Below are 16,577 nucleotides of genomic sequence, written 5' to 3' on the forward strand. Positions count from 1 at the left end.
GATGGATTTTAGGGTCAGGAAACATTGAATTTACTTTGATATTAGTCAAGTAATAATAGCTAGATAGACAACACAGACCTCCTCCTCCCTTTTATAATTCAAGATAATAAATTCCTTTATGTGGTGCTGATTGTTGGGGAGATTTTTACAAGGAAAAGCCAGTGTATAAATGTACAATTCTATCTTTCTCTAACATCATTTTCTAAGTTTATGATTTCTAATGCATCACAGTTGCCTAAAATCTACAGTATTTTTTCCATAAAAATCTCACTCTGCCCCCTAGTGCTGGATAAAAGTATTTTATTTTATTTCATTTACAGTTAACTCTTTGAAATATTGTACTGTGAAACTCTTTTCATTGAGTCAAATTACATTAGTATATTTTCCGTTTAATACAGTCCCTGGAGCCACTTATGCTATTATTTCACGATTCTCTTTTTCTCTGATCAATGCATCTATAACATTTTATGAGTAACATACCATTTTTCATATGCCTCCCATGGTATGATTCATTTGAGGCTTTGATCTGTCTAGTAGTCACAATTAGTTTTACTGTGAAGTCACTTCCATCTTTATGAAGAATGCCTAAGATATAAAGGTCAAAAGAACAAAGTATGGTAGTAAAGAGTGAGGGCAGCTGTTAAAGGTCTGGAGAAGGTGAACAAAGGATCCATTTGTTCAAAAAGCTCAGGGAATTTACTTGAATTGCCTGCGGTTCCCTGTCTGAAGATATATTTTAATTTTCTGATCAGTGTGATACGGTTGTTCTTTAAGACCTGAAGATCATATGAATGAATACAAAAATTCAGCTAAATACTATAGGAAATAACATGTCCTCTACAACCAAAAATCTCATTGCATGTTTAAATAACATAAAAAAGGATATGATCAAGTTGTAGCAATTTGGTAGGCAAGACCAAACATATTACAAAAGTTCTGAAGCTGTAAATGTTCAAGTAATATAAAAGAAATTGGGGACAAAATTTAAATAAGCCTTGAAGATCAAAATAAATTCAGTAGCTCACAAAGTTAATAAGAGCACTGAAGTACAAGATTCAAGACTGCCTGAAAAAATTCTCTATGCCATACTTTAGAATTGATTCTGATATTAGGAAAGGGAAAAAAGGCTGATATTATAGAGAAAAAGAACTTGTACAACTTACTTCATATAATGGCTTTAGGACACTTGATTCCCAAAGTATAGATTCTAAGTTGATATTCTAACTATACAGAAAGCTAGGAAAGCCATTCTCATTTCTAGGAGGACAAATAACTCCCAATCTGGAGACATAGAAGTGTGTTTAGTTGGGGAAAAGGGATCTATAGTACTAGACATGGATAGTCAGAGAGTGGGCACTCAAATTAGAACATCCTTTTAATCATTCAGCACCAGCTCCATGAAGACTTGAATTGGATAAGGAGAGTGTATCCTTGCTCTTACACATAGTTATTTTAAATCTCCACCAGTCCAGCATTCTTAATGAAATAAGGCTCAGAGAAATGAAAAAGTGCTCTAAGGGTCACACAGATAATTATTACAAAAGCTAGGACTAATAGCCTGGTTGTCTAATCCCTACTCAGGAGGCATATGCCTCAGGAGGCATATTTTTGTCCCTGTACAATGTGCATTTTTAAGGGAAATGCTTAAGACGTCTTGGAACCCTAAAATCAGCATTCTGTCTCCACTGTTTGTAAGAAACCTTTTCCTAATTGGTAACCATTAGTATATGTCTAGGATAGTCCTAGTAGAGTATCGCAATGGCTCAATAACTATGTACATATGATCATATAAGAAGATCCTAAGCGAAATGAATTCCAAGATATGGAAACATGAGGTTTTTCATTGTTGTTATTTTAATGTACTATGTGGAATTATTTGTTTTCTCTTTCATTTGTCTTTCCTATTGTTTGTCCCCAGATGTCATCATATTTGATTTTGGTACCCTCAAGGTGTATATATGTTTATCTTAATTAGGGAAGGGAAGAGGAACATCAAAATGGTAAGATAAAGGACAAAGGGTGAACCAATGCAACAGCAATGCTCACAAGATAATATATTGGAAATTAACTGTACAAATTGGGGGAGGTGGATTCAGGGGAGGGAAAGTGGGAGGAAAATGATGGAGGGGATAACAAGTTTGACAAAAGTGTATTCACTACCTTATATATATAACTGTAACCCTTCTGTACATCACCTTGACTGTAAAATTAAATTTAAAAAAAGGAATAAACCTTTTCCTCTACCAGCATGATTCCAAGTTCTACTATAGACAGACCTGTTCAAAGATGCTTATAATTAACCCCGACATCATTACCCTCTTTTGCAAATCCCAGTCCATAAAGCCAATGCTCCAAAAGACACTCTTGGCAGTTTATACTGTGTCTATATATCACATATGCTATTTCCTTTGAACATTCTAAACACTCTATTTGGGTTATGACTCTGTGGGATGAATCATGAGAGGCCCTGACATTCATGAAATATAAACTTTCATTTCATGTGTATATTCTAATACTGATTTTTTGATCTATATTATTGGGGTGAATCTCGTGCTTTTGGTATAGTTTACATTGTCCATATTTCTTTTAGTATCAAATCGGACAATAATAAACAAATAAGTGCTTAAGACATGTGCATTGAATGAATAAGTGCATACTGACTTATTTTTTAGAAGTTTTCCTCTTACATGCTGATCTTCAATTATATTCTGTTGGTATGACTGTTTCTCTTTTCCATTCCTCATTCTCTCTCTCTCTCGCTCGCTCTCTCGCTCTCACTCTCTTCTTCAAAACCTCTCTTTTTCTTTGGCCAATTTACACTTTTCTTTTATCATGCATAACAATTAACAGGTATGTACCATGTTCATCAAAGCATTAATCAGGAATGAAATATTTCCTCAGTGAAATAGACAGCTTAGCAGTGTTTGTCAACTATTTACCACAACTATTTGTCTATTTGTCAGCATTATTCAACAGCTCATTTTGATGTCAGGATTAATCTACTGATTCTTACTACTTATTAGGCACAGTAATCTACCAAATAACAATGTTTTGACAATCACAAAAAATTTGGAAAACAAACCCATTGTCAATTGCATATAAATCATAGAATATTTATACCACAGTGTATATTAAGGCTTTAAATTAATGTTTCTGCGTTCTTGATTCCAAACAACATCCATTTTACATCATATTACTGAACTTTTGCAATTTAATTCTGTTATTTAGTGCCTACACTCTCAATCTATGCCTTTGATGCAAAACAATTCTGCTTTTACAAATACTAACATATTTGCCAACCTTGCTTTGTAAATGTTTTATTGGTCTTATTTATTCCTTCTCCACTTTTTAAAATAAATACTTAAATCTATGTCTTCTATTTGTTATCAAGATAGAGAAATGAACAAGTTCTTATCAGCAAAATTTCAGTCTAAGTATCTAACACATTTTATCCATTTTTATTAAATGTTTTGTAATTAGCTTATACTTTCTGGTATTATTCTAATTTATGATTTATAAAAACTATAATTGTGTACATGGTTAAACCAAACTATATATTGTGGAATGAACCTGGGACTCAAACTTGGAAGCCATGAGAAAATTTCTGTCTGTCACTGAAGGATTATGGATATTTACATGTCTTCACTTCTCTAGGCCTCAGTTCCCACACCTTAACATTGAAGTTTTAAATTAGATAATTTCTCACTTTTCCTCTAGCCTTTAAAAAAAAACAATACACAGCTGCCAAGAATCTATGTTTAAATCAATCTTCAAAAAACCAAAAACTTTTAAAATTGTTTAAAATTTTTACAGTGAGAACATAAAAAAACACTTTGGAAAATAGTTTTGGAAGATTTCACATCAGAGGCTGTAGAGATGAGCTTTATCACAGACTTTACAGATGCTTAAAAGATAGATAGAGAGAGAGAGAGAGAGAGATTTTATATTTTCAGCTCAAACAACAACTGCCTGTGTGCTATTGAGAATGTGTGTACTTGCGCAATACCCAATGCATGGGGGAGGCTGAAGGGAAGCAATCACCCCTTGTGATGATGTTCCCACCTGGATGCGGCTGCACATCCACCACGAAGGATCACAGGCACAGAGTCATCCCTGATGTATGCTCTGTGTTTCCACGACTAAATAAATTCTATGTTTCTACCCAACTGCTGTCTCTCACTAATTCTTTATTGTTCCCATATATTTTTCTTTTTTTTTTTTTTTTTTGATGAATTGACCCTTTATTCCAAATTTATTTTTCTATTAGCAACAATTAGTTCTACAGGAACTTTCATTTGGGTCACATCCATATAGGCATTCCGTGTAACTCGCTCAGATTCGTCTTCTCTGTTGCTCTTTCTAGCCCTCTGTCCTCCTTCCAAAATCAATCCTCAAAGGCTTCCTTGGTCCATTTTCATACTTATATATAAAGTTATTCAGCCATATTCACATTCCTGCACCATCTCAGTCTGTCCTTCCTCTTTCTCATTATTGCCTATACCTTTGACTCCTAGACAGGACCGTGTTTACAGCTGCCATTCACCTCATTAAGTGTATATTAATTATGCAAAGTCGCTTTCAACATTGTGTTCCACACATGTATATACAGTATTTAATTATATTGACTTTCCTTCATTTATTTTGACTCTCTCTCCCTCCCATTGTACCCTACAACTTTGAGTGAGTTTTATTTTGAAGATGTTCATATCTTCACTCACATCCAGTGTATTTTGGTATTCTTTACCCTTTATCACTCTCTTTTCTTCCTTACTTCCTGCCCTCTAATCCTTTCAGATATTCTTACAATTACAAACATTGTTTTCTTCTCTCTGTATTATATATGTGAACATGTATGTGCTTACATATTGCTTGGCTTATATGAAAAAAAAAAACCTCAAACTTTGTCCTTCCTTTTTTACTTGCCCTACTTAGCCCAATAATTCATAATACCCATGCTTACCACCTACTTTATAAGTTATAAACTACTAGCTGGATTCTTTAAATTATTTGACATCTATTATTTCAAGACCTTTCCACTTTTAAATTCAATCTCCATAGGCCCCAGATACATTTTTCCTTAATGAATTTCTGGTACTATTATATTTAAGCATATCAATGGCTTCCTATTGTCTATCTAAAAACTGACTTTCATTTCATTTCACCTACTCAAAAAGCATTCTAAAATTTGGACCCAAACATCTTTCTTGTCTTTCTATTCTATTAGGATTAATCTTCTGACCCTTAAATAGATTTTTTTTTTCATATCCCTCATGAGTTTCTTGCATCTTGCATTAATTATACCTCCTTGTACATATTAGAATATTTTTCAGTGAAGGAAAAACTGAATCAGATTTTCTTATAATAGTTTAGCCTTGGGCTGGGAATATGGCCTAGTGGCAAGAATGCTTGCCTTATATACATGAAGCCCTGGGTTCAATTCCCCAGCACCACATATACAGAAAACGGACACAGGTGGCGCTATGGCTCAAGTGGCAGAGTGCTAGCCTTGAGCGGGTAGAAGCCAGGGACAGTGCTCAGGCCTTGAGTCCAAGGCCCTGGACTGGCAAAAAAAAAAAAAAAAATAGTTTAGCCTTGATGATCACTTATTGAGTGATCAGAGTGATTTTTTTAGTGCAGAGTGATTTTGTTGGGCCTGGCTGCTGTGTCTGAGCTGTAATGTTGTGCTTTGACCTACAAATCAAGCTACATCTTCACTTTTAACTTTTTTGGAGATTAATTGGAGATGAGTCTCACAGGCTTTTGAACCCTGATCCTCAAATCTCCACCTCTTGGGTAGCTAGAATTATAGGTATGAGCCACCAGAACCCAGCTAGTGACCTTAATATATATTTAAAATGAATACATAGCTTTCCTTTTCCTTAAGGTAAGTAGAAATTTACCCTTTCTGAGGTTCATTATGCAGGGATGGAATCAATCTTTTTACACTTTACTGAAAACTTAAAATTACAATATACATTACACTGACATATCTTCTTATAAAAAATTCTGTAGAAGTTCCAGCCAGGAATTGCTTTGGAAAAGAAAACGTTCTTTTCATGTATTTAATGAAAAGCATTCTTATTTCAGAAAAAGCATTCTGCTTATTTTTAATACATGTGCATAGTACTTTGCCTTGTAAGGATATTCTGCACATTCAATTCTAACCCTAACTCCTTAGCTTAGGTTAGTTTGGCTGTTAGGGTTTATTTACCCTTTTGAACCATTCTACAAGATATCTATCCTCTATATTAGAAAAAGTCAGAGTTTATTTAGGTTCAAATGAATGCACCTTCCCATCCATCAGGTTGAAGAACAGGAAAAAATACACACTAAGAATATATAACTCCATTAGTCAGAAAAGCAAACTCATCAATCAGTCCATGAGGTCAAATACTTGACAGATGCCAATGAGCTCTTTCCAATGTCATCTTTTAGAAATGAAGACATTGAAGGAGTTAACCAAAGTGATTTCAAGGGTACTAGCCAACTCACCAGGACAAAAATATATCAATTTGTTCCACTCAGTGTTTCAAAATGAGCTCAGAACCAGAATGTACATTGTGATATTACTAATTGACCCAAAGAAGTAAAAGTAGTGAACTGAAGAGAAATATTTAACATTTTCACAAAAAGATGGCATTTAAAGGTCATGCAAAGATATCAGCATATAGAGCAGTATAAATATTTGCTATTACCATAAATCTACACAGGATTCCCCACTCCCCTTTTTTTTTCTTAGAATTAAAACATAGCAACATAAAACTGGGCTGTGTTCTCTTTTTGGCATGCTTGAACAATATTTGAGGACCTGTCTTTAAAAACTCACATGAAAACAAATAGATGTTTAGTTAATTATCTATGCAATAGATTACAAGCTTTTCGATGTAACCCTTTATCTTTTCAAAAAGACATATGATGTGTTCTTTGCTTTACTTAAATTCATGCATCCACACTATCAAAATGGATGAACTACCTCTGAGAACCCTGGTACCTTTCTCTCTGCTGTCTATGTTAGGAAGTCTACCTAGTCACTGCTATTGTTGACAGCTTGTCTTTATTTGACTCTGAGAGCAGGCACGAAGCTAGCTATGGTTAGGCAGGATATTCTTGTTCTGTTCTGTCACTGTGAGATTACCCTTATTTCAGACAATGGATTAACAAACACCTACAGGGGACACAAGGGAATCACAGAGTGTCACTGAGTCCCCTTCCAACAAGACGGAAGACAAATAGAGTTCATAACCAAGGCAAATCTTTCATACAGCTGCCAGGAAATGGAAATTGAGTTCTATTCTTATAGTTACCATCTCTTTGAGAACATCTAACTGTCTCCCAAGATTCCTACCCTCCAGATGACTTAGCTGAGTCATCCTCTGTGTCAGTGGTGATAGAGGTGGGAGGGACACATGTGCATATATAAAACAACATAGGCCAGGTTCCTTATTTTTCTTTTCATCCACTTCTTACCTGCCTCAGAAAATTCTTCACTCTCACCACTATAAGCAGATAATGGGAAAGATACCTCATGAAGATCCTCCCCAACCTTGAAAACTCCATACTCTTTCATCAGATAAAGATCTTAATTCCCAGTAAATACTTGGCGGTCCATCACTGATTTCTGGCTATTTGTTTTGTTTTTGTTTTTCCTGGAAGAATCAAAGTGGATGTGGCTGGCATGGGGGTGGAAAGACAGCCATTCATCCCTGGCCATCTTCCCTTTAGTCTGGTTAGCCATACATCTGATATGTATATTTATTTATTATCAAACTGAATTATAGAGAGGTTACAGTTTCATACAATAGGCATTGGATACATTTCTTGTACTGTTTGTTACCTCGTCCCTCATTCCCATCTGTTTTTTTAACACTGTACAAAAGTCCTACTATGACACAGAGCAGCACAATCGCTGATATGCACCCTGTATTAGTCACTAGCACCCTAGGTGTGATCATTGAAGTAAAAATATTTTGTACGCACAAAAAAAGAACATGGATGCTAAGTTTAGATACGTGGCCACTTATAGCATAGCACTTCTAGTATTATTTTTTTTATAGCACATATTCCTAACAAGCAGTGTATTGCTCTCTATAAACGGTGTAGAGTACTGGGAATAAACAGCAAGCCTCAGTGAATGAACTCAGCAACCACAAACAAATTACCTGAGACATGTACCTTCCTGAGAGGCAAGGAATTATGGTGGCAATATTGCATGATGGGATATGTAAGTACAGCCCTAAAGGATCATGTGTAGAGGCAAACCAATTAAGTAAAGCACTTAGGAAAATTGCTTTCTACTGTCTGGATGAAGATTTATCACAAGACATGGTTTTTAAATGAAAAATCTTGTATGTAAACCTAGACTAAGTGTTTTGTCCAAGGTGACACAATAAGGTAAGCGATCCAGATTAAAATAGAATGCTTGAAACCAGTCTCCTGATCTAATTACTAGATGTTTTGCAAGTTTTTCTGAGCAGGTCTGAATGCAAAGCAGAACCCTATAAGTGAGAGGTCATCCTTGGAATTATAGCAGCCATCTGAGCAGCAATGGAAATGGAATTGATCACTTCTGTGAAACATAATACAATTTTACCAATAAGGACACCATAAATGCAAAAGAATTGTAGCTGCAGATCTCAGGATAGAAAACACATTTTCCCCACTAAATAGCCTTTTCTAATCATGGCCAGCCATTAAAGATCACATAACATCTGACCCTTTTTTATTCCAGTATGCTGGCCAAAGTTATAATCAGGCAATTTCATTTTGTCTTTGTCCTTAAAAAAATCCTTTTTAGTATTATTTCTCTTACACAATTAAAGTTTTACAGAGCATTTGCTAAATATTAAATGCTATAAAGGGGACAGAAAAATGAACTAAGATTATTTCAGCTTTTCCAGAGAGCTTAGGGTCTGTCACTCGCGAATGCCTAAATCATATTTCTGGGTAAGAAGTTTTTAGTGTCCTAAAAGAAATGAGCAAAGTCCTTTGTGAACAATGCAGAGGGATAGACAGAATAAGATCAGGTGAGGGAGAGGGCAAGTACTGCTTTAGTGGAAAAACTCAAGAGTCAAGTAAAGCTGCTGAGTACTGATAAACTGACTGTTAAAGCAGAGGGATAATTTAAAACAATAGGTAACTCTAGGAAAAGAGAAGACCTTGAGAGGGAAAAAAAATCTCTTCTGCATAAGTACTTGGAGAATTTGCCTTCTCAAACATCTACTGATCATATCATTGTAGGCTTTATTCTTCATGATCTATTTTAAATTTAATACCGATGACCCTCAGTTTCCTCACCTATTGTGATATTTTGCTAGAAGGATTATTTTATCTAACAAGGTGGTTGTGATGGCTAAGTGAGATAGTCCATGTAAGAACTTTAATTGAACCCAGATACATTGGGAGTGCTTTATATAATTAGTATAATAGTTACTGAATTCATGGAAAATATAAACATTTCCTGTCTCTAAGCCAGACATAAGTCACATGAGACTGTTACTAGTTTACTCATCAATGAAAACTCAGATTCAGACCCAAAACAATAAGCCTGCTCAGTGATCACACAAATGCATAAATACCACGGATTCTAAATTAATTTTATCACTGTTCTCTGAGAGGAGAGGATTCAATTAACCATCAATGACTAAAGAAACTAAAAACAGATTCAACTGGCAAGAGCTATAGCATTTAATACCTTGTTGAGATGGGAAACAAGCAGGTGTATTTTAATATGGAAAAGAATCTCTGGTGTCACTATGGAGAACACATGGAGGATTTCAAAGAAGCAGGCTGTCCGAAAATAATGTTTGCCTACATCAGAGTTCTGATTACTAATAGTCTGCCTGAGGCTGCAATTGGTGGTTGATCTATTATATTAGAAAGAATGCCTCCAAAGTCCATCACATGACCAAAGGACAGGAGAACTGAACATCAACATAACAGAGCATGCATCATTTGTTCCTAGGAACATTTTTCTTTACTGTCCAAAGACATTTGAAAACATTTTGTAAGTAAGATGAATAGATAGGGGGCAAAATTAAAATTGAATACATACTTGGATGCAATTAAAGACTAATTTGTCTAATACATTTAATACCACTGTGAATTAATGATTTTTTTTCTTTTGACAATACCTTTCAGTGAATGTGTGTGTGTGTGTGTGTGTGTGTGTGTGTGTGTGTGTGCATGTGTGTATGTATGTGTGAGGGGAGGAAGTAAAGGTTGGAGTTGTACAAGATACATATAATAAGTATCTAAATATAATCCATGCTTGTCATTAGAGGATTCATGATACAGGTGGAAGAATAATTAAGACTGAATTGCCCATTGAAAAGTGGCACACTCATGGGAAGTAAGAGGAAGTGAGAAAAAAAATGATGTCTTACTACATCGGTTGTTTTATAAAGGAGAGCTGATAGAAAATGTGAGGAAAGTTTCTTTTTTCCCTTTATAAGCCCAGTCTCCATTCTATTTACTTTATTCTAGTAATGAAGATTAATTTCGAAGATGGTGAATCAAGTTTTATTTATGTATAATCTTATTATATATTAATTCTTCAAGTTTTCATGCTAAATGGGAGACATTGACATTTTGTATTTTCTGTAGGTCAATAGCATGGAAATAAACTTCACATCCACATCCTTAACAAAGGGGTAGTGATTGAAGTCATATATATACATATGTATTTATTCATATGTGTATATATGTGTGTATTTAACAACAACAATCAATGCAATGTATTACATAATTTCTATCCAAATTCCCAAAGCAAATACAATGAAGTTCTATATTTGGTTGTATATAGACAGTGTGCACAGAAAAAAAAGTTTCTGGGTATCAATACATAGGAACAGTGAACAGCGAGGGTCTGATGGCATGGAGACCTGGGCTGGCATTTCTTTTCAATGCTTACTCTCTCTGTCATCTGGGAAAGTCATATATCCAAGACTATTTCCTCAATCATAGAATAAGGATAATAATTCAAAGTTGATAAAAGGGAATAATTCATTAAATATATACTTTAAATATCACAGCATTCTGATAAATTATCTTCATTACCCTTGCCATTCTCCTTGAATAAATATTTCCAAGTGGTAACGCAAGAATGTGGCAGGGCCGAAATGAAAACCAAGGACTTCTGCCTCCATGTCCACAGTACTTCACATTTGTTAAACAAGTACTATTAATTTTCCCAGAAAACAGTGCATCTGTAAAAGGACACTTCCGTTCTTTTGCTATTTTGGTAAAGTATTTCATTAATGAAGGTGGATTTCCAAATTCTCCTGAAGTCTAGGCCATAACTTGAGAACGTATTCATGACAGATTTTGAACAAAGACCCATATGGTGGAGGAAAGAATGCTTTCTCTCTCTGTATCTAAAGACAAGTAAGGTGAGTATGGTAGCATGCTGGGAAGCTGCATGGACCATATCAAGTTCATTTCATTTGTGAAATCAACTGAGAAAAGTGGCTGTGTGTTTGCCAGCCCCTTTGCTGATGACAGCTTGAGCACCTGCCACCACAAGGTCAATGGTGGCTTCCTGAACAGTATCAGTATGCTCTCCAGTGAGATATGAGAAACTTGTTTGTCTCCAGCATATCTCCACTGAAAATATGATGGCAATCGAATTCTCAATAGCAGCTGGCAACCAATCCCACAGATAATATTAAACCTGAATGACTATTTTGCAAGTACCATATGCAATGTAAGCCCTATCAGTGCAGCCAGGTTTCAAAATGTGAGACACAGTCCTGTCATTGTTTCCCTTTCTCCATGCTGAGCGTCTTCAATCTGCTTAAACCAACATTATCTTCCATGTGCCTCCAATTCTAGGACCAGTTGTCAATTAAAGCAAAGTTAATACACCTCAATAAATTACTGTTAAAAATTACACTTCAACAACTGTGACAAGAATACAGTTTATAAAGGTTCAGAAAAATGTTCACTACTTATTTATTTATTCATTATTTATTTATTTATTTTAGTGCCAGTTCTGAGAATTGAAATCAGGGCCTGGTTACTGTTCTTGAACTTTTGAGCTCATTGCTAAAACTCTATCACTTGAGCCACAGCTCCACTTCCGGCTTTTTTGGTGATTAATTGGAAATAAGAGTCTCACGGATTTTCTTGCCACAGCTGGCTTCAAACTACAATCGTCAGCTTGTCAGCATGATGAGTAGCTAGGATTACAGGTATGAGGTCCTGGCATCACAATTATTTTCTGAATATTTTTGATCCATTGTGGCTGAAAACATGGAATTAGAACCCAGAGACACGGAGGACAATATCACATGCTTCATTACATACTAAATACAATAATTGACTTCACATCTACTTTTGTCAAAGAGAAAACATGGAAGTTTGCTAAAATTGCCATCAGAGTTTACACATACCACGCTATAATATTATTATGTGGTCTACATTACAGGATTTCATTTGTGAACTAAAAAGAAGCTGAAATTTGTGGTTGTCATTAAGCATTTTATATTTTTTTCTTTTGGTCATAGATTTTTCTAGGCATAGTTTCTTCATCAAGAAATGACATGGAAGGGGCTGGGAATTTGGCTTAGTGATAGAGTGCTTGCCTAGCATACATGAAGCCCTGGGTGTGATTTCTCACTACAGCATAAACAGAAAAAGCCCAAAGTGGCACTATTGCTCAGGTGGTATAGAGGGCTAGCCTTGAGCAAAAGAAGCTCAGGTACAGTGCACAGGCACTGAGTTCAAACCACAGGACTGGTGAAAAAAATGGAATGGGACACTAGAATAATCATGGTTCATTTTGTTTTTACTATTTTGTGATTGTGAATTTCTTGAAGATCTCCTAGGGACCAAGAACTTTAGAGAAGACAATTGGATACAAAACTCTGCCATATGTGACATCATATAATACCTTATATTTCAAGCAGCTTCTAACCACATTAATCATTCAATTCCTACCAGGCAGCTTTATGGTATAAAGATAATCTTTACTTTTTTAACCAGTCTTTTTGTATTTTTTTCTAAAAATAAGAGGTCAGCTTCTTCTGCTTATGTCACACCTTCAGAACTGGATAAAGATTGAAGTGAATGTCAACTACTACATCTACAGCCAATTATTTTTCCCATACCGTAACATGTTCCTGGATTTAAAATGAAGACTGAAGCTAAGTAATGGAAGTCAGTGCAAGACTGAACAGGAGGTAAAAGAAAAGGGCAGAGTGGTGGAGTGAAAGAAAATCCAGGTTACAGTACTCATTGAGAGGAACTACAGGGCACTACAGAATGTTACAGACATCATTAGCCCTGACGCAAACTTTGGAAATAGAATGCATCATAGCTGATGATATGGGAGCTCAGCTGCGTCATATTACACCACAAAGAAAATGTAGTAACAGTAATATAGCATACTGAGAAAAACAGACAAGTATAGAGATGACAGTGATCTCTATCATATATTTTTATTATTTATTTATTGACAAAGTGATGTATAGAGGAGTTATAGTTCCATTCATAAGGAAGAGAATACATTTCTTGTTAAACTTGTTACCTTCTCTCTCATTTCCCTACCTTCCCCCTCCCCAACACCTCCCCCCCCAAGTTGTACAATTGGTTTACAGCATATTTTCTTGTAAGTATTGTTGTTGCATTGATTCACTTTTACACTTTGTCTCTCCATTTTGATGTTCCCCTTCCCTTCCTTAGTTCTGATAAATGTAAGGGGTTACAACTACATATGTAAGGTAGTGAGTACATTTCTTATCAAACTTGTCACCATTTCCCTCATTTTTCTCCCACCTACCCCCCAATACCCCCTCCCCAAGTTGTACAGTTAGTTTCCAATATATTGACTTATAAGTATTGCTGTTGCATTGCTTCTACTGTCTCTTAACTCTGGATTTTACAATTTAACTATGTTCTGAGATATTAAAATTCCTTATAAATGAATGGGAACAATCTGACCTTTATGGAATTGTGAGTTTTATTGATGAGTAAATAAATCATCTAATACTAAGTAGGCACTTACCAAAGAATACTCCTTTTGATGTTTTTGTGTTGTTTTGTTTGAAGTGTTTCTCTAACCAGTTACCTTCATATTTTTAGAAGTATCAGATTTATAAGTATAATTAACTTCTTGATAAATACTTCCCCCACATTTTCATCTTCACACTAATAGGTCTCTTTTCTCTGTCTCCATAATACATTAAGTAATGTATTAGTCAGCTTTTTTGGGGAGGGGTATAAAATTACATGAATCAAAATAAACAAAGTAGCTGCATTGATTACCTCCCCCACCCTTTGTTGCAATACAAAGGGTCTACCCTAGGGTCTGATGTGTACATGCATGTTGACTTCCCCAACAGCATGCAACTGGTCCTCATGATGTACAGACTCTATGTTTGTAAATGTGCACATTCAGTATTCTTCCATGGAGCTACATCCCCAGCCCAAGCATCTCATTTTTGACATGTTTCACTGAGGTGGGAGAGTTTGAGCTCCTCAAAGTGCAAAAGCTTCAGAATATTCTGCCACAGAGCTCCAGGATGGAGTCAGTGTACAAGGCATTTCTGGGCCAGTTGTGGGTCCTGAGTAAGCTTTCCTTGTGGCTTGGTACCTGGCTGACTCTCCCTAAATGGCTGTAAGACGGACAAATGCTCCATCTCTTCCTAGTTGTACAACCAGTGTTTGAGAGAGAGAGAGAGAGAGTGTGTGTGTGTGTGTGTGTGTGTGTAGGTGTGTGTGTGTGTTTATGTGTGTGCTGAGTCTCCATTGTTATGACAAAATACTCAAGATAATCAAGTTACACAGAGGAAAGATTTTAGAGGTTGGTTTACCATTTTTGAGATTCCAGTCTATGATTGGTTGTCTCCACAAATTTAGAAATTAAGACAACATTGAGATTCTACCACACCCCAGTTAGAATAGCCATTATCAAGATAACTACCGATAACAGATGCTTGTGGGGGAATGGCCAAAAAGGAACAGTACTATATTGTTAGTAGGATTATAAACTTGTCCATCCACTTTTGAAGGCCGTAGGGAGGTTCCTCAAAAGATTAATCATAGAACTTCACTATGACTCAGCATTTCCACTCCTGGCCATTTATTTAAATGACCACAGAACAGCTACTAGCACAATCATGTTCATTGCAGCATGTTTATTATAGCTAAGATATGGAATCAACCAGCTGTCCCTCAAGTGACAAAAGGATCAAGAAGATGTGATATATATACACAATGAATTCTATTCTTCCATCAGAAAAAAAATGACATTGTCCCATTAGTAAGGAAATAGAAAGACTTGGAAAAACTTACACTAAGCAAAATAAATTATACCCAAAGAAACATAGTCTTCATGGTTTCCCTCATTTGTAAATAATTAGAATGTGCCTATAAATCTACAAGTAAACCTGCAATGGACAATAAAAGACAAATAAGTACTCTTGGACCATTAAACACCATTCTAAACATTCACAAAGTAAGAACAAAGGAGGATATTCTTAAGAGAGGATCATAAGAGCTCAGTAACTACATGGATATATCCATAAATAATTATGTTTACTGAAATGAACTTAAAGAAATGGAAACGAGGCTTTTTATGTACTGTTTATGGTTGTTTCTTTTTTTCTTTACCTTTTTTTTCATTTTTTATTGTCAAAGTAATATATAGAGGGGTTACAGTTACATACGTAAGGCAGTGAGTGCATTTATTATCAAGCTTTTTAACTCTTCCTTAGTTTTTCTCCGCCCTCCCTCCCTCCCCTGTTCCCTCCTCACTCTCCCCTGAGATGTATAGTTAATTTACAGCATATTGTTTTGTAAGTATTGCTGTTGCATTGATTTGCCTTTTACCCTTCCTCTCTGTCTTTCCATTTTAGCGTTCCCCTTCCCTAGATAAACATACCATATTTTCTTTGCTGTATTCCCTTTTGTCCCTCTATTTGATTTCTGTGCCCTTTGTCTTGTATACACATCTATCTGATTTGGGGAGGGGAAAAGGAAATGCAGAAACCGTGGGACAAAGGGTAAACCAATTCAGCAGTTATATTCACTACATAATACATTAGAAATGAGCTATGCAATTTGGGAGAGGAGAAAAGTTGGAAAGGGAAAACTGGGAGAGAATGAGGAAGTGGGTAACACTGTTCTAAAGGAAGTATTGCTGTTACCTGACTTAAATTTTTGAGTGCTTAATATATTTTTCTTAATACAAGGGGTACCCAAGATTCTTGTTTTTATCTTTGTTTCATTGAAGTTGACCATTTAAAAATTTCTATCACCCTTCGCCTTACAACTCCATCACTGGTGTCTGCTGCTGTCTCTTGGAAGTGGCCATATAGACTTTTGCCTTTTCAATCTCACTCTCATTTATAATGTACTTCATCATTCTATAACAAGGTATAATTTTTCAGGAAAGTGACCACTTGTGTACATACATATATGTGCACATAATGTGCAGATATATTTTATGTTTATCTATAAGTAAGAAGAAACCTTCAAACTGAGAGCCTATGCTCCTAGTAAGAATTACTAGGAAAAGCAAAATTTATTTTAAGTATCATAAAGAGTATTAAAAACCCATACCCAAGTCTCAAAAAGTA

This window comes from Perognathus longimembris, chromosome 5 (genome assembly GCF_023159225.1).
Source record: "Perognathus longimembris pacificus isolate PPM17 chromosome 5, ASM2315922v1, whole genome shotgun sequence".
In the NCBI taxonomy this organism is placed as follows: Eukaryota; Metazoa; Chordata; class Mammalia; order Rodentia; family Heteromyidae; genus Perognathus; species Perognathus longimembris.